General features: G+C 33.4%; 1 non-coding gene across 1 annotated transcript; it reads right to left on the bottom strand.

Annotated features, from left to right (window-relative positions):
- Positions 1–10026: 10026 nt before the first annotated feature.
- On the bottom strand, positions 10027–10133 carry LOC131172295 (small nucleolar RNA R71). Its single transcript, XR_009142777.1, has one exon. It is a non-coding gene; the product is annotated as a small nucleolar RNA R71 (small nucleolar RNA).
- Positions 10134–19650: the final 9517 nt, after the last annotated feature.

Here is a 19650-nt window from a genome sequence, read left to right as displayed (position 1 = left end):
ACTTGATCAAGCTACGAAGCTCAACTCAAATTATTATACAACCCGGGCCCATAAAATGCTCAAAGTGTTAGGATAATGCTTCGTTAATTAATTCAAGAGAAATAATAAATATTGTAAAAAAAAAAAATAAAGAAGGCGTTTGTCAAAATTAAATAATTTTAAAAAATTTTGGCGTGTGAAAATATTTTCAACACGTATCAAATGCATAAAAATTTATTTAACATGGTATTTAGATTATTGTTGAGAACATGAATTTAATACATATAATGAATATTAAAATTTGATTTGAAATTAATTAAATTTAATATATTATAATTATAAAATTCTAAAATAATTAAACCATTTTTTCAACAATATTAAAAAGAATATTTTATAAAAATACATTTTTAACCTTTCAATCATAATCTCAAGCCTCAAACACGAAGATAACACTTTATTTTAAGAGTTTGTGATTCTGCATACTCAGTAATTGTGAAATTTGAAAAAATGTGTTATATTAAATTAAATTTGATTCATTATAATTGCATTATTATTAGTTTACATGAAATATGTGTAACATTGATGATAATCGAATTTTCAAATTGGTCATTTATTTTGCCGTATGAGAAAGGCTAGTAAAAGAGAAGGAAAGAGAGAGAAGACTTGACTCGGTGAAACAAAATCTATACATATATATAAAGTATAGTGGTATTTTCAAGGAGATGTCACGTAATACTTTTATTAAAAAACTTACCACGCATCACTTTTAGTACATACTCTTTTTTATATTAATTTTTTTATTCATTTTTAATTATTATTATGATTATTTATAATACTATCTTAATATTTATAATTTAAATTATTATTTTTTTAAATTTAATTTTTAAAAATTAAGATATTTTGTAATTAAATATAATGTTTAAAAATTATTTATATCATTTTATAAATACTAATTATTATTTAATTTTTTTACTTCCTTTTAATTATCACTATTATTTACAATACTACCTTAATATTTATGATTTAAATTATTATTATTTTTAAATTTTAATTTTTAAAAATTAAGACCTTTTATGATTAAATGTAACATTTAAAAATTATTTATACTTTTTTTTATAAATTCATTTATTTAAAAATATTATTTGCTATATGCTACCCTCAATAATAATAATAATAATAATAATAATAATAATAATGAAAGATCACTGATGGCTATTAGTTTAAAGAAAATTGACCATTAGTTTATGATCTTATGATCAACTATCACATAATTTGATCAACTTTAAATTATTTTATATCTTTAATTAATATTTTTATTATGAAATCTATGTTAAAAATTTTGAAAGACAAAAATGTGTAGTCTACATAAAAATTATAAAAATAAAATATATAGATTTGACTTATTTATAATTATATTATTTTTTATGTTAATAATTTAATATTCTTTTATTTAGTTTTGCAATATTAATTATTATTATTATTATTATTATGGCAAACTTATAGCTATTTAATTGAAATAGCCTGATAAATAGGAAACATTTGATTATTATAAAATTTGATTTTGAATACTTTTATTATCATTATTTAATTAAATAATATATAATTATAAATTAAAATTTTATTTAAATGATTTTTATTTATTTGTGTATATATAATATGTCATAAGAGACATTTAATACATATCACACGCTCTTCTCTTGATCAAATATTTTCATTTTACCTAAATACTTTTAAATATTTTTTTATTTGCACTTTTTTATTATTTCTTTTAAAGTCAGTAGTTATCATTTCTCAAAATTTATTTATTTAAATATATTTAATTAATATTTCTTTAATTATTATTTTTTTATAAATTTCTTATTTAATATTTCTTAAATTTTAAACATTTTATTTAATTATAATTATATATTGAATGTAATTATAACTAACATTTTGATTATCTATATTTTATTATCATTAATTTTTAATAGAATTATTTTAAATTTTAATTAAATATCTATATTTTTATACATAAATTATTTCTCAACTATATTTCTATATAGAAGCAAAATTTAAAAAATAAATTACAAATATGATAGCATCAAAAATTTAGATACAAATAAAGATGATTAAAACTAATAAAAGTTACAGTATTAAAAATTATGAAATTTATCTTTTGAAAAATATTATGTATTTTTAATATTTATTATATTAATAGAAAATGACAACATTTTAAAATTTTAATTTTTATAAAATATATTTATTTTATATTATAAATTTATGCAAAGTTATGACTTTTTTCAAAAGAATTATTTTATAAAAATATATTACATTAATAAAAAAGTTACACTTTAATATAGTATTTTTTAAAAATAATATAATAAAATGTTATTTTTAATTAATAATAATATATATTTTTTATTATTATTAAAAATAAATAATTCAATTCATTATCAGTAATTTAATTTTTTTATTATATTAATAACAAAAAAATATTATGTTTATATATTTTTAAAGTAATATTATTTTCTTATTAATCTAATATATTTTTTGTAATTTACAAAAATAAATATTGATTTACAAAAATTGTAAGATAAAACATAAAAATTTCATAAAATTTAAATTATTTTTTGAATAAAGTACTTTTATTACAATTTTAAATGAAATAGTTATTGGAACTGCTATTAATATATGTATAAAAAGAATTAAATAGGTATTTTAATTAATTACACTATAAATTAATTAAAATTTTATTATTATAAAAGGTAAAAATTTATTCAAATTTTTTATATTTATTTACTGTAAGTCATTGGTGAGGTGAAGAAAGTAATTGCCAAGTAGTTGCACCCTGTGATCATATGTGTGAGAAAGATGAAAAAGGAAATCTCTAAAACTTGCGAAAAAAAAAAAGTATTACAATTTTGAAGTTAAATCAAGATACGATAATTAGTGATATAAAATAATAATTTATTATGATAATTAAAATTTAAAAATAATTAAAAATATTATATAATTATTTATAAATGTGATTTATTTATTTGCTTCGAAAATTTTCGATACTAAAAGTAATATTAATTAAATTGTATGAAATTAAATTTTAATTTGTAAGTTAACTTTTTAGGGAAAATTTTTATTTAATCCCTTTATTTTACATAAACTAACTATTTGATTCTCCCATGGTGCTGTTGAAATTTTTGATGAAAAATCGGGTAATTTCAAGGTAAATGGGCAAAGGTTGAGGCACTATTCAGTTGGTGAGCCAATTGAGAAGATAGCAACTTGCTATCTTTCTCATTCTCCATGAAATTTTGAGTAAGTATGGTCAAGCTAAAGACCTAAACTTAGCATTTTTGTGCATAACTCCCAATTTTTCTTTCATTTGTTTTAAGTTTTTTATATACTCCTTATTCAGAGTTTAACATTGTTCTAATTTCCTTATGCAGATGGGATGCAATGCATTGCAAGCAAATGAGCAATAAAAATTTTATTTAGCTTTAAATTTTAGCTTTAAATTTTAGGTTTTTAATTTGTTCACTTATAATTTTCATCTCTATTTTGTTGAATATTTGCTGGTTCATATTGCTGGATTCATTGCCCTTTTGGTTAATTTTAAGAGAAAATTTTTCCAAATTTTAACATCTTGGTTTAACAAGAAAATTATTTGAATATGGGTGTGTGAATTGGTGCTTTGAAAAATTATTTTGTGTAAGTATTTGATGAACATAACAGGTTGAACAATTAGAATTCATGTTATGAAGGTTTAATCATTTGAAATCTAATCTGTTTCAATTTTTTTTAGGTGCTATGAAATTTGGTCAAATTGGGCAGCAGATTACATAACCGGGTTTTGCTTGTGTCACCGCTTGTGTTCGCTGGACACCCTTTTGGAATAAAAACTCCCTTCACCGGAATGGGCCAGCAGCAAACCCAAAGCCCTAAAAACCGTACCCCACCAGCCCAAGCCCGAAATTAAACCTAAATATCCAAACAAAACCCAAAGCCTATACCCAAGCCCACAACCCAAACCTAAAGACCCTAACCCAATAGCCCATTACCTTCATCTTCCTCTCGACATCGCCCCCGACACAACCCTCCCTGCCGTAACCTCCATTTTTCCCGTCGCCTTCACCGGCCGCCATTCTTCCCATATTTCTCTTTCTACGATCACGACATTCCATTTCGCCATGTCCGAATCCCCATTATCCTTCGAAAACTCACCTCCCCACTCCTCACAACCGCCACAACCCCAAACCACGCCACCCATGCAAGCCGACCCATCGCCGGCCCATTCTGGTGACGCTCCGATCGCCACCTTCAAGAAGAAAAAGGCGAAAAGTATCAAACCTCACAAATCGACGGGCGGCGTCAAGCGGAAACAACCAGAACCGGCCGCAAAACAACCCCCAATCCCGCCTCCAATGCCGGACGCACCTGCTGACCGACGTGGCATTCCGAAATCAGCGGTCAAGCGCCCCGGTACATCTAGAGGTAACCTTGCATTCCCTTCCTCTTCGCCTACTGCTATACATTGGATATTACCTACTGCCGAAATGAAGAAAAATAAGGCAAGAGTTGCAGCCCGACAAATGGTTCAAACTCGGTATTTAGATGTGTCTACACTTAAAACCTTGAAGATTTATGATGAAATGCAGTCTCTGTTATATGCTTTAGGTTGGGTGCGATTTGCACATAAACAGGAACTGGTCTACCCCATTTTAGTGCAGGAATTTCTGGCCTCCCTGTCCACTAATGAGCATAAAATTGCTTTGGACAATGACTTGACGATCCATTTTAGATGCCTTGGTCAAGATAGGGTGCTGTCTATGGATAATTTTCACCATATATTTGGCTTTCCACCTGATGGTCTGTTCAAAATACCTACTAACCAATGGGACTATAATGCGTGTGAATTTTGGAAGCGCATTGCACCTTCAAAGAGCAACTTCAAACCAGACACGATAAGGCCTCCAAAATTGAGAATCATGCCTTGAGATTGCTTGACGCCTAATTGCAAATACAATTTTAGGCAGAGGATCCATGTTGGCACAATGTCACAGATGATCTATTCTTTTTGTGGTGTGCAAAACCGCGTAAAGGCTTCCCAGTTATTATTTCGCCGCCATGTGATTCGCTGCACCACTAGGGTACCGGTAGTATTGTCTTTGGAGGCTTGGTCACACCTATTGCACATTATTTTGGGTTTAATCCTCAAATGCACAAGTGTCTGCTCTTCCAATCGTTTGTTATTTTTGGATGGACCTCATCTAGCCAACCAAAAATTTTGTATCAAAAATGAAGCTACCAAGCAGTATGAGATTCCTGCACTAACAGACAAACCACCTGGTTCTCCCACTGCCATTAGTTCCTCCTCAGCATCTGAGCGACCATTTGTGCAGCCTTCTACACAACCTTCACGCTGAGCTCCACCAGCCGCTCAACCTGCTTCATCAACAGCTTCTGGACCATCCATAGCAACTCTTTTGACATTCATGGAGAATCTCAGTGATGAGATCTATTCTTTCGCAAATTACGGAGGTCAATTTTGGACACTACGAGATTTAGTGACATATATTTGGATCAAGTCTTTGAAATGCAAGACAATTGAAAGTCATGCGAGCTAAGCTGGAGAAGATCGAAACAAACCAAGCACTGATTTTGAACATTCTCTCTCCACAGCAGCCACCACAAGCACCACCACCTCCACAAGATGGCAAGGGCAAAGGACTTCTCATACCCGACTGACCAGCTTTTATTCTCCATTTACATTTCATGTCTTTTAATTTCGTTAATTAGTATTTTGAACTTGTTTAATTAATATTGTGCTTGTGTTGTTTTTATTTTTTTTTAACCATTTACTAATTTAGTTTTTTTTAGTTCCTCATAACATACATTTTTCTTTTATGACACATTGCTCACTTGCTTTGATATGCTCCTTCGGAATTTATACTTGATCATTATATTTTCTGCGCTTAACTTCCCTATTCCAAATTTTTGAGATTAATCGATTTAATTAATGGATTCCATTGCACTGTTTCTTTTGCAATGAGTGCAGCAGCTGTCCAAATTTTATCTAATTAAATTGGCTGCACTTCAATGAGGTAACAATTCTCATCTCAGCTTGTGTCACTGTCAACACAAGTTGTGCTCTCGCTTATGCAACATGGTAATAATTCTTTATGCACATATCAGCTACCCATTTTCTGCACATTTTTAACATTGAGGACAATGTTCATTCTAAGTATGGGGGAGAGGGTAAATTTTTTGCAAAAATTACTTTTTTCCTTTTTCATTTAGCGACACACTCATTACCTCATACTTGTACATATTCACATACATACACTTGCATATAGCCTCTTATACTTAGTTACGCATATTTAGTTGCATATAGGTTGACTTGACATTTACACTCATGCATTTCATTTAAAATTTTTGGATTTTTAAACCAGTCTTTGAATTCCATAAGCCACTTATTCAAGCAATCCAACTTGCCTTTAGATGGTTAGTGGAATGAAAGTTCCAGCTGGGTACAAAGTCTTAAGCATTATTCTTTCTCTTACTTAATAGCTGAAAATTAATACATTCATCTAGGTATACAGATTCTGATTAGTTATTTTGAGTTTTGAGTGTCTGGATAAGCCTTTAAGAAAGAAAATGGTCATTGTCGTCTCACCATTCCTAGAACAAGCATTTTAGATCTTTCAAAGCGAAATTTTTAACTTGCATTTGATAAGAATATGATTTAGGCATTTCTTCATATTTTAAACCTCACATTTAGCCTTAACCTACCTTAATTTCATTTTAACCCTTGCAAACCCCCTTGAACCTTAAATCCCTAATTTCTTTGGAACCCAAATCATTTACCTAGCCATTAAACCTAAACACTACCACCTATCTATGAGAATAGTATTTTAGCAATTAAGTGCATAAAAAATGATAATATAAAAATAAAAATAAAAATAAAATAAAAAAAATCTCGGAGGATTGAAACATCTTGAAAAGTGCTAGAATAATCGTGAAAAGTTGAAAAGGTCACCAAAATATCCCAAAGATAATTTTGGGTGTGACATGAAATAGGGACACATACAAAATAAAAATAAAATAAGCATAAAAAGTAGTCCCTTTGCATAATCATTGTGATAGCACTTGAGATTCATTGTGAATTTCTTTCCTCTTGATATATATATATATAAAAAAAAAAAGGGTGCACTTTGAGTTTCATGATTAATATTATTCTCATATTTTGTTTACCTTATTCCCTTTCTTTGTTAACCACAATTTTACCCTATTGGACCCCATTACAACCCTTAAAAAGACCTAATGATTCTTTGAAAAATGCTTGTTACATTAGTAGAGTTAGATCTTTTATGCTTGCATATGGGTTTGGCAATATAATCTTCCATACATTACTCACCATCTATTTGAGACACATTGGCTATCTATTTCATTTAGGTTTGTTTTGGCACAATTGACTCTTGTAGTTGGTTGGTATTTGTTGCTTGGGTTGATTGGTTAATTCTTAGCTATTCTGTAATTGTTGAGAGTGCTTGCTTCATTCTTTGTGCTTTTGCTGGTGGGAATTTGGAATGTTGGTAGCTAGAGGTAAGTTGGTAGTTTGGATTAGTGAATTTTGTGTTTTCAAAGACTGATTCTATTCCCTTCCAAATGAGTTTCAATGAAATTTTGCTTGAGGACAAGCAAGAGCTTGAGTATGGGGGAATTTGATTCATGCATTTTATATCATCATTTAGGTATAATTTTTGCACATAATTTACCCTTATTCATAGCTACTATTTTAGATATTAGTATATATTTAGTCAATTTTACAATTTTCACATTTCTTAGTTTAATTTTTGGAATTTATTTGTTTTGTAGGTTAAATCTGGAGAAATTTGATGTATTTTGATCAGAGTAGCCATTTGGAGGAGATTAAAGTCGAATTGCAAAAATTTTGAAGTTGAGTAAAAAAATGGCCGAGAGCGACACAACCTGCAGCACAACCGAATTAGCTTATGTCGCAGGTTGTGTCGATCGTCAGATATTCACGCCGAAAGCGACACAACCCGCAACACAACCCACGACACAACTAACTCGGCTTATGTCGTTTTTACTGGAAAATAATTGACGTGGCATTTCCGTTACTCCAGCTTTTTACCTCACTTTCTCTGGATTCTTCTCCCTTTTACCCATTCTAGGGCAGACCCTTAGCCTATATAAAGCCTCATTTTATCATTATCTTTTCATAGAGAGCAAGGGAGTCATTTTCGGAAAAGTGAGAAAGAGAGAAGGAGGAGCATCTTCTGCATTTTCTTCCAGCAGCAGCAAGGATCACGTTTCTGCACTTTTCTGCAGCAGATCCTTCTGCAATTTGCTGGGTTTTTCTACCCCTTTTAGCTTACATTTCCATTATTTCTTCATTTCTTCATTTGGGTTTGTCTTTAAACAATGATTTGTGAGTAGTTGATTGAGATTCTAGAGATGGGTTTGTAAATATTGATTTGTTTTGTGGTTTTGAACTGATTTGGCCATTTAAATGAAGATTGTTATATTTTGATTTATTGCTTGTGTGCTTATTTCCTTGCTTGATGAATGGGCCCTCATTAAGTTAAGTTTTAATCCTTAATAGATGGACTGAAAAGTGAATATTGGGGATGGATAATCTTGCAATAAACTTTATTTTCTTGGTGTTAGAAATAAGCTAAGAATATTAAGGGGAACTTTCCAAAAATCAATTAGAGCATTAATTGGGTTTTTGTTAGATTTGAAATACCGTGAAAACAGGGTTTGATTTAATGAAAACCAATTTTGAGATGCTTGAAAAAGGTTTCAAAAATTTAAGAATTGATTTCCCTCAAAATTGCAATTCTCATGTGTTTGTCTAAATTAGGGATAAACCACATGCAATCAATATGGAAAATCCAATCTCTAGAATCATTTTATTTCATTGAATTTAGATTTAAATCCTCCAAATCTCATAAATAGCAATTTCAATTTAAATCCAATTTAAATTTAATTCCAATTTAAATCTAATTCTCTAGAATCATTTTATTTTTATTGAATTTAGATTTAATTTTTCTTAATTTCATAAACAGAAATTTCGAATTAATTTTTTTGGTAATCTAGTTTAATTAATTTTAGTTAATTGTTTGATTTAGCATTAATTCCTTAAATACCAATTTTAATTCCAAATTTCATTTTACATCTTTAAATTTTGTCACTCTAATTAGCTTATACTTTTATTTCCAATTTAAGCACAATTCCCTGTGGGATCGATATCATTTTTTTTAAAACTATACTACTGTGACCCGTACACTTGCGGATACACAACACAGCTATCAAGTTTTTGGCGCCGTTGCCGGGGAATTGTTTGTTTTTAAGTTGGATTTTAATTGTTTTAAGCTGATTAGAATTTTTATTTTCTTTTATTTTCACTACTGTTCCTTGTGTTTTTCAGGTACTTTTCTTGTTTATGAGACGATCGAAAAGCACAAGCGACACCGAATTGTTGTTCAATCCTGAAATTGAAAAATTCTGTCGAGCCAACAAAAGGGAATACAAAAGAAGAAAAGAAGCAGAAAAAGAAGAACAACAAATATTTGAGCAAGAAGAGACAATAGAAAATATGGAGAATCAAAATAGAGCTATTGGTGGAGATAATGGAGGAAACGAGCAAAACGGGCAAAATGCTGTTGTTAATCAAAATGATCCTCAAAGAAGATCCATGTTAGACTATGCTTTCCTAGATGTACTGATGTGAGAGATAACAGACCTATTATTGGAGCTAATCAATTTGAATTAAAAACTGGTCTCATTCAAATGGTTCAGAATTCACAATTTGGAGGTAGCCCACTTGAAAATCCTCATTCTCATTTGAAGAAATTTTTAATGATATGTGGTACACAAAGACAACCTGGAGTTTCTGATGAAGTTATTCGGCTCACCTTATTTCCATTCTCTCTTCGGGATTCAGCATTGGAGTGGTATGACTCACTTCCACAAGCTATTATAGCTACTTGGGAGCAGCTATCTCAAGCTTTTCTATCTCAATTTTTCCCACCTGGGAAAACTACTCATTTGAGAAATTTGATGGTAGCTTTTAAACCAAGGGATGATGAAACTTTGTATGAATCTTGGATGAGATTTAAGGAGCTTGAAAGGCAATGTCCTCATCATGAAATACCGAAATGGATGATTGTTCAGAATTTCTATACCAGAGTTACTCCAGCCATAAGAAACACAATTGATTCACAAGCAGGAGGAGATTTCATGAGAATGACAAGTGAAGAATGCTATGATCTATTAGAGAAGATTGCTCATAATACCCATTTATGGGGAAATCCTAGAGCACTTGAGCCAAAGAAAGCTGGGATCTATGAACTAGACTCAGTTAGCTACATGAATGCAAGATTTGACCAGTTGACTCAGCTTCTTAGTGATTTTTGCACAAAGGCAACAACCTCAACTCCTACAACTATGCAACAAGTTGCTTACACAGATGGAACTCAAAGTTGTGGAGTTAATTACTCTTCTTATGGTGATGATTATTTGCAAGAACAAGCTGCTTATGCAGGAGGTTATCAACAGAAACCTATGGGAAATGCTTATTCTAATGTGAACAACTCAATATGGAGACCACAAGCAACTTTTGCTCAACAAGGCCAAAGCTCAAATTATGCTCATAACCAGCAGTTTACGCAGCAAAATAGGCCTCAATTTCAGCCTCAATTTCAGCCCACAAGGCAGCCACCACCAGGATATCAAGCAAGAGCACAACAATCCCTTCCACCTCATGAACCGAAGCCATCCTTGGAGAACATGATGGAGAAATTTTTTGCTGAACAAAGCAAAATGAATAGCAAATTGGAGGAAGAAATGCAACACATGAGACAAACCATGGATCAATTACAAGTCCACAACCGCATGTTGGAGACTCAATTGGCGCAACAAGCAAGCTCATCAGGAAGCAATTCCTATGGGAAACTACCTAGCCAACCACAAAACCCTCATGAACAATGTAAGTTGGTGACCTTGAGAAGTGGTAAAAAAGTTGGTCAAGAGAGCGAAAACAAGAGAGAAGAAAAAGAGAGCACAAAAGAAGAAAATTCAGTTGAGAGCAAGAAAAATGAAAAAGAAGAAGAAAGCAAAAGTGAGCAAAATGAGGGAGAGAAACCATACATCCCACCTGAACCTTACAAGCCCACCCTTCCCTACCCTCAAAGATTCATCAAGCACAAGCTAGACAAACAATTTGGCAAGTTCCTTGAAGTGCTAAAAAAGTTGTATATCAATGTGCCATTCACTGAGGCACTATCCCAAATGCCAAGTTACGCCAAATTTTTGAAGGAGATTCTTTCCAACAAGAGAAGGCTAGAAGATTATGACACCATTAACTTGGGAGAACAATGCAGTGCTATAATTCAGAAGAAGTTACCTCCCAAACTCAAAGATCCGGGTCTGTTTTCCATCCCTTGTCATATTGGTGATAATTGTGTGGCAAATGCCTTATGTGACCTTGGAGCTAGCGTCAGCCTAATGCTACTTTCAATATATGAGAAGTTGAATATGGGAGAGTTAAAGCCCACAAACATGTATCTCTCATTGGCTGACCGTTCAATTAAGTATCCGGAAGGCATTCTCGAAAATGTGCCTATCAAGGTTGGGAAATTCTACATTCCGGTGGACTTTGTCATTTTGGATATGGAAGAAGACACAAAAATTCCTATCTTATTGGGAAGACCCTTCTTGGCAACAGCTGGTGCATTAATTGATGTGAAGGGTGAGCAATTGACACTTAGAGTGGGAGATGATCAAATGATATTCAACATCAATCCTGCCATGAAAAGGAAACATGAAGAAGTTGAGTCCTGTTTGCGGGTAGACATTATTGAAGAGATTGTTCAAGAGCATTTCAGAAAAAGCTACCCACAAGACCCACTTGAAAATTGCTTAGTCCATGGTAGGAGCATTGATGATGATAATCACAACATGGCTACTTTTGCACAATATTTGGAAAGCTCTCCACCACATCCTGAAGCCACAATTTTTCAACTTGAAGGAGTGCAAAATCTGGAGATCAAACCACCATCATTAAAGGTAGAGGATGCCCCAAAGGTAGATCTTAAACCTCTTCCTTCCAACCTCAGGTATGCTTTTCTTGGACCGAATGAAACATATCCGGTTATAATTAATGCATGTTTGACTAATATTGAGAATGAAAAATTGTTGAGAGTTTTGAGAGAATATAGAAGAGTTTTGGGTTATGCAATTGATGATATAAAGGGAATTAGTCCAACAGTTTGTATGCATAGGATTTTCCTTGAGCCAAATAGTAAACCTTCCATTGAACATCAAAGAAGATTGAATCCTACAATGAAGGATGTTGTGAAAAAGGAAATCCTAAAATTACTAGCTGCTGGAATTATTTACCCTATTTCTGACAGTGAGTGGGTTAGTCCTGTGCATGTTGTACCAAAGAAAGGTGGGGTGACAGTTGTTAAAAATGAGAATAATGAATTGATACCCACTAGAACTGTTACAGGTTGGAGAATGTGCATAGACTATAGGAAGTTGAACAATGCTACAAGAAAAGACCATTTTCCCCTTCCTTTTATGGATCAAATGTTAGAGAGATTAGCCAAGCATTCATTCTTTTGTTACTTAGATGGATATTCTGGTTTCTTTCAAATTCCAATACATCCTGATGACCAAGAAAAAACTACCTTTACCTGTCCCTATGGTACCTTTGCATATCGAAGGATGCCATTCGGATTGTGTAATGCGCCTGGCACATTTCAAAGGTGCATGATGGCCATTTTTTCTGATTTTATTGAAGAAATTATGGAGGTCTTCATGGATGACTTTTCAGTTTATGGCACTAATTTTGATTCATGCTTGACTAATTTGTCTAAAATCTTGCAGAGATGTGCTGATAATGATCTAGTATTGAATTGGGAGAAATGCCACTTTATGGTCCAAGAGGGGATCGTTTTAGGGCATTTAATCTCAAATAGGGGAATTAAAGTGGATAGAGCCAAAATAGAAATTATTGAAAAAATGCCCCCTCCAACCACTGTCAAAGGAGTGCGAAGTTTTCTTGGACATGCCGGGTTTTACCGGCGATTTATTCAGGATTTTTCTAAACTTGCTAAACCCTTAACAAATCTTTTGAATCATGATGTTAAATTTGATTTTAATCAAGATTGTATGGTTTCTTTTTGCAGGTTAAAGACGGCCTTAACAACAGCTCCTATCATGCAACCCCCGGATTGGACTTTGCCATTCGAAATTATGTGTGATGCAAGCGAGTTTGCTGTTGGAGCTGTCCTTGGCCAGCGGAAAGATAGGAAACCTTATGCCATTTACTATGCAAGCCGAACCCTTGATGAAGCCCAAGTCAATTACGCTACAACTGAAAAGGAGTTCCTTGCGGTAGTATTTGCACTCAATAAATTCCGTTCTTATTTGGTCAACTCAAAGGTAATTGTTTTCACTGATCATGCAGCAATAAAGTATTTAATGAACAAGAAAGAAGCTAAATCTAGGTTGATTAGATGGATATTGTTACTTCAAGAATTTGATTTGGAAATAAGAGATAAAAAGGGTGTTGAGAATGTGGTGGCTGATCACCTTTCTAGGATGAAAACTGAAAATAAAGATGATGAAATTGTGCCAATTGATGAATTTTTCATGAATGAGCAGTTGTATGTGTTGAATTCTGCACTTCCATGGTTTGCTGATATTGTGAATTTCTTATCTTGTGGTGTCTTGCCACCTGATTTATCTTGGCAGCAAAAGAAAAGATTCTTGCATGATGTTAAATTTTATTCTTGGGAAGAACCGCTTTTGTTTAGGAGATGCAATGATGGAATAATTAGGAGATGTATACCAGAGGAAGAAATACATGATGTTATTTACCATTGTCATTCCTCTGAATATGGTGGTCATTTTAGTGTCTCAAAAACTGTTGAGAAAGTCTTGACATCAGGTTTCTATTGGCCTAATATGTTTAAACATGTGAGAAATTTTGTAAGCAAGTGTGATAGGTGCCAAAGGGTAGGCAACATTTCCAAAAGAGATGAGATGCCCCAACAGTCCATATTAGAAGTTGAATTATTTGATGTGTGGGGAATTGATTTCATGGGGCCATTTCCATCTTCTTATGGAAATAAATATATCTTGGTAGGGGTGGACTATGTATCTAAATGGGTAGAAGCTATTGCTACACCTACCAATGATGCAAAAGTTGTAGTGAAATTTCTGAAAAAATTTGTTTTGACCAGGTTTGGTGCCCCACGTGCCATAATCAGTGATGGTGGTAGCCATTTTTGCAACCACCAATTTGAAAAATTGATGAGAAAATATGGGGTAAAGCATAGGATTGCCACACCATATCACCCCCAAACCAATGGCCAAGTAAAAATCACAAATAGAGAAATCAAGCAAATCTTGGAGAAAACTGTCAATAAGTCCAGAAAAGATTGGTCCCTTAAATTAAATGACACTCTTTGGGCATATAGAACAGCATTTAAAACCCCCATAGGAACTACACCTTATAGGTTAGTTTTTGGGAAATCATGCCATTTGCCCGTAGAGTTAGAACATAAAGCTTATTGGGCCATTAGAGCAATCAATTTTGATTTACAAGCTGCTGGACATAAAAGACTTTTGCAACTTGATGAATTAGAAGAATTGAGACTTGATGCTTATGAAAATGCTAGAATCTATAAAGAAAGAACTAAAAAATGGCATGACAAGCATATCAAGAAAAAGGACTTTAAAGAAGGAGATTTAGTTCTCTTATTCAATTCAAGGTTAAAATTTTTTCCAGGAAAATTAAAATTAAGGTGGTCCGGCCCATTTAAAATTGTGAAAGTTTTCCCCCATGGTGCTGTTGAAATTTTTGGTGAAAAATCGGGTAATTTCAAGGTAAATGGGCAAAGGTTGAGGCACTATTCAGTTGGTGAGCCAATTGAGAAGATAGCAACTTGCTATCTTTCTCATTCTCCATGAAATTTTGAGTAAGTATGGTCAAGCTAAAGACCTAAACTTAGCATTTTTGTGCATAACTCCCAATTTTTCTTTCATTTGTTTTAAGTTTTTTATATACTCCTTATTCAGAGTTTAACATTGTTCTAATTTCCTTATGCAGATGGGATGCAATGCATTGCAAACAAATGAGCAATAAAAATTTTATTTAGCTTTAAATTTTAGCTTTAAATTTTAGGTTTTTAATTTGTTCACTTATAATTTTCATCTCTATTTTGTTGAATATTTGCTGGTTCATATTGCTGGATTCATTGCCCTTTTGGTTACTTTTAAGAGAAAATTTTTTTCAAATTTTAACATCTTGGTTTAACAAGAAAATTATTTGAATATGGTGTGTGAATTGGTGCTTTGAAAAAAAAAAAAATTATTTTGTGTAAGTATTTAATGAACATAACAGGTTGGACAATTAGAATTCATGTTATGAAGGTTTAATTATTTGAAATCTAATTTGTTTCAATTTTTTAGGTGCTATGAAATTTGGTCAAATTGGGCAGCAGATTACATAACCGGGTTTTGCTTGTGTCACCGCTTGTGTTCGCTGGACACCCTTTTGGAATAAAAACTCCCTTCACCGGAATGGGCCAGCAGCAAACCCAAAGCCCTAAAAACCGTACCCCACCAGCCCAAGCCCGAAATTAAACCTAAATATCCAAACAAAACCCAAAGCCTATACCCAAGCCCACAACCCAAACCTAAAGACCCTAACCCAATAGCCCATTACCTTCATCTTCCTCTCGACATCGCCCCCGACACAACCCTCCCTGCCGTAACCTCCATTTTTCCCGTCGCCTTCACCGGCCGCCATTCTTCCCATATTTCTCTTTCTCCGATCACGACATTCCATTTCGCCATGTCCGAATCCCCATTATCCTTCGAAAACTCACCTCCCCACTCCTCACAGCCGCCACAACCCCAAACCACGCCACCCATGCAAGCCGACCCATCGCCGGCCCATTCTGGTGACGCTCCGATCGCCACCTTCAAGAAGAAAAAGGCGAAAAGTATCAAACCTCACAAATCGACGGGCGGCGTCAAGCGGAAACAACCAGAACCGGCCGCAAAACAACCCCCAATCCCGCCTCCAATGCCGGACGCACCTGCTGACCGACGTGGCATTCCGAAATCAGCGGTCAAGCGCCCCGGTACATCTAGAGGTAACCTTGCATTCCCTTCCTCTTCGCCTACTGCTATACATTGGATATTACCTACTGCCGAAATGAAGAAAAATAAGGCAAGAGTTGCAGCCCGACAAATGGTTCAAACTCGGTATTTGGATGTGTCTACACTTAAAACCTTGAAGATTTATGATGAAATGCAGTCTCTGTTAGATGCTTTAGGTTGGGTGCGATTTGCACATAAACAGGAACTGGTCTACCCCATTTTAGTGCAGGAATTTCTGGCCTCCCTGTCCACTAATGAGCATAAAATTGCTTTGGACAATGACTTGACGATCCATTTTAGATGCCTTGGTCAAGATAGGGTGCTGTCTATGGATAATTTTCACCATATATTTGGCTTTCCACCTGATGGTCTGTTCAAAATACCTACTAACCAATGGGACTATAATGCGTGTGAATTTTGGAAGCGCATTGCACCTTCAGCAGGCAACTTCAAACCAGGACACAGTAAGGCCTCCAAAATTGAGAATCATGCCTTGAGATTGCTTCAGCGCCTAATTGCAAATACAATTTTAGGCAGAGGATCCAGTGTTGGCACAATGTCACAGTATGATCTATTCTTTTTGTGGTGTGCAAAAACTGGCAGAAAGGCTTCCCCTGGTTATTATTTCTGCCGCCATGTGATTCGCCAGACCACTAGGGGTACTGGTAGTATTGTCTTTGGAGGCTTGGTCACACCTATTGCACATTATTTTGGGTTTAATCCTCAAATGCACAAGTGTCCTGCTCTTCCAACTGGTTTGTTATTTTTGGATGGACCTCATCTAGCCAACCAAAAATTTTGTATCAAAAATGAAGCTACCAAGCAGTATGAGATTCCTGCACTAACAGACAAACCACCTGGTTCTCCCACTGCCATTAGTTCCTCCTCAGCATCTGAGCGACCATTTGTGCAGCCTTCTACACAACCTTCACGCCGAGCTCCACCAGCCGCTCAACCTGCTTCATCAACAGCTTCTGGACCATCCATAGCAACTCTTTTGACATTCATGGAGAATCTCAGTGATGAGATCTATTCTTTTCGGCAAATTACGGAGGTCAATTTTCAGACACTACGAGATTTAGCTGACATATATTTGGATCGAAGTGCTGAAATGCAAGACGAATTGAAAATCATGCGAGCTAAGCTGGAGAAGATCGAAACAAACCAAGCACTGATTTTGAACATTCTCTCTCCACAGCAGCCACCACAAGCACCACCACCTCCACAAGATGGCAAGGGCAAAGGACTTCTCATACCCGACTGACCAGCTTTTATTCTCCATTTACATTTCATATCTTTTAATTTCGTTAATTAGTATTTTGAACTTGTTTAATTAATATTGTGCTTGTGTTGTTTTTATTTTTTTTTAACCATTTACTAATTCAGTTTTTTTTAGTTCCTCATAACATACATTTTTCTTTTATGACACATTGCTCACTTGCTTTGATATGCTCCTTCGGAATTTATACTTGATCATTATATTTTCTGCGCTTAACTTCCCTATTCCAAATTTTTGAGATTAATCGATTTAATTAATGGATTCCATTGCACTGTTTCTTTTGCAATGAGTGCAGCAGCTGTCCAAATTTTATCTAATTAAATTGGCTGCACTTCAATGAGGTAACAATTCTCATCTCAGCTTGTGTCACTGTCAACACAAGTTGTGCTCTCGCTTATGCAACATGGTAATAATTCTTTATGCACATATCAGCTACCCATTTTCTGCACATTTTTAACATTGAGGACAATGTTCATTCTAAGTATGGGGGAGAGGGTAAATTTTTTGCAAAAATTACTTTTTTCCTTTTTCATTTAGCGACACACTCATTACCTCATACTTGTACATATTCACATACATACACTTGCATATAGCCTCTTATACTTAGTTACGCATATTTAGTTGCATATAGGTTGACTTGACATTTACACTCATGCATTTCATTTAAAATTTTTGGATTTTTAAACCAGTCTTTGAATTCCATAAGCCACTTATTCAAGCAATCCAACTTGCCTTTAGATGGTTAGTGGAATGAAAGTTCCAGCTGGGTACAAAGTCTTAAGCATTATTCTTTCTCTTACTTAATAGTGAAAATTAATACATTCATCTAGGTATACAGATTCTGATTAGTTATTTTGAGTTTTGAGTGTCTGGATAAGCCTTTAAGAAAGAAAATGGTCATTGTCGTCTCACCATTCCTAGAACAAGCATTTTAGATCTTTCAAAGCGAAATTTTTAACTTGCATTTGATAAGAATATGATTTAGGCATTTCTTCATATTTTAAACCTCACATTTAGCCTTAACCTACCTTAATTTCATTTTAACCCTTGCAAACCCCCTTGAACCTTAAATCCCTAATTTCTTTGGAACCCAAATCATTTACCTAGCCATTAAACCTAAACACTACCACCTATCTATGAGAATAGTATTTTAGCAATTAAGTGCATAAAAAATGATAATATAAAAATAAAAATAAAAATAAAATAAAAAAAATCTCGGAGGATTGAAACATCTTGAAAAGTGCTAGAATAATCGTGAAAAGTTGAAAAGGTCACCAAAATATCCCAAAGATAATTTTGGGTGTGACATGAAATAGGGACACATACAAAATAAAAATAAAATAAGCATAAAAAGTAGTCCCTTTGCATAATCATTGTGATAGCACTTGAGATTCATTGTGAATTTCTTTCCTCTTGATATATATATAAAAAAAAAAAAAAAGGGTGCACTTTGAGTTTCATGATTAATATTATTCTCATATTTTGTTTACCTTATTCCCTTTCTTTGTTAACCACAATTTTACCCTATTGGACCCCATTACAACCCTTAAAAAGACCTAATGATTCTTTGAAAAATGCTTGTTACATTAGTAGAGTTAGATCTTTTATGCTTGCATATGGGTTTGGCAATATAATCTTCCATACATTACTCACCATCTATTTGAGACACATTGGCTATCTATTTCATTTAGGTTTGTTTTGGCACAATTGACTCTTGTAGTTGGTTGGTATTTGTTGCTTGGGTTGATTGGTTAATTCTTAGCTATTCTGTAATTGTTGAGAGTGCTTGCTTCATTCTTTGTGCTTTTGCTGGTGGGAATTTGGAATGTTGGTGGCTAGAGGTAAGTTGGTAGTTTGGATTAGTGAATTTTGTGTTTTTAAAGACTGATTCTATTCCCTTCCAAATGAGTTTCAATGAAATTTTGCTTGAGGACAAGCAAGAGCTTGAGTATGGGGGAATTTGATTCATGCATTTTATATCATCATTTAGGTATAATTTTTGCACATAATTTACCCTTATTCATAGCTACTATTTTAGATATTAGTATATATTTAGTCAATTTTACAATTTTCACATTTCTTAGTTTAATTTTTGGAATTTATTTGTTTTGTAGGTTAAATCTGGAGAAATTTGATGTATTTTGATCAGAGTAGCCATTTGGAGGAGATTAAAGTCGAATTGCAAAAATTTTGAAGTTGAGTAAAAAAAT

Source organism: Hevea brasiliensis, chromosome 13 (genome assembly GCF_030052815.1).
Source record: "Hevea brasiliensis isolate MT/VB/25A 57/8 chromosome 13, ASM3005281v1, whole genome shotgun sequence".
Classification (NCBI taxonomy): domain Eukaryota; kingdom Viridiplantae; phylum Streptophyta; class Magnoliopsida; order Malpighiales; family Euphorbiaceae; genus Hevea; species Hevea brasiliensis.
This window is presented reverse-complemented; position numbering and strand designations above follow the sequence as displayed.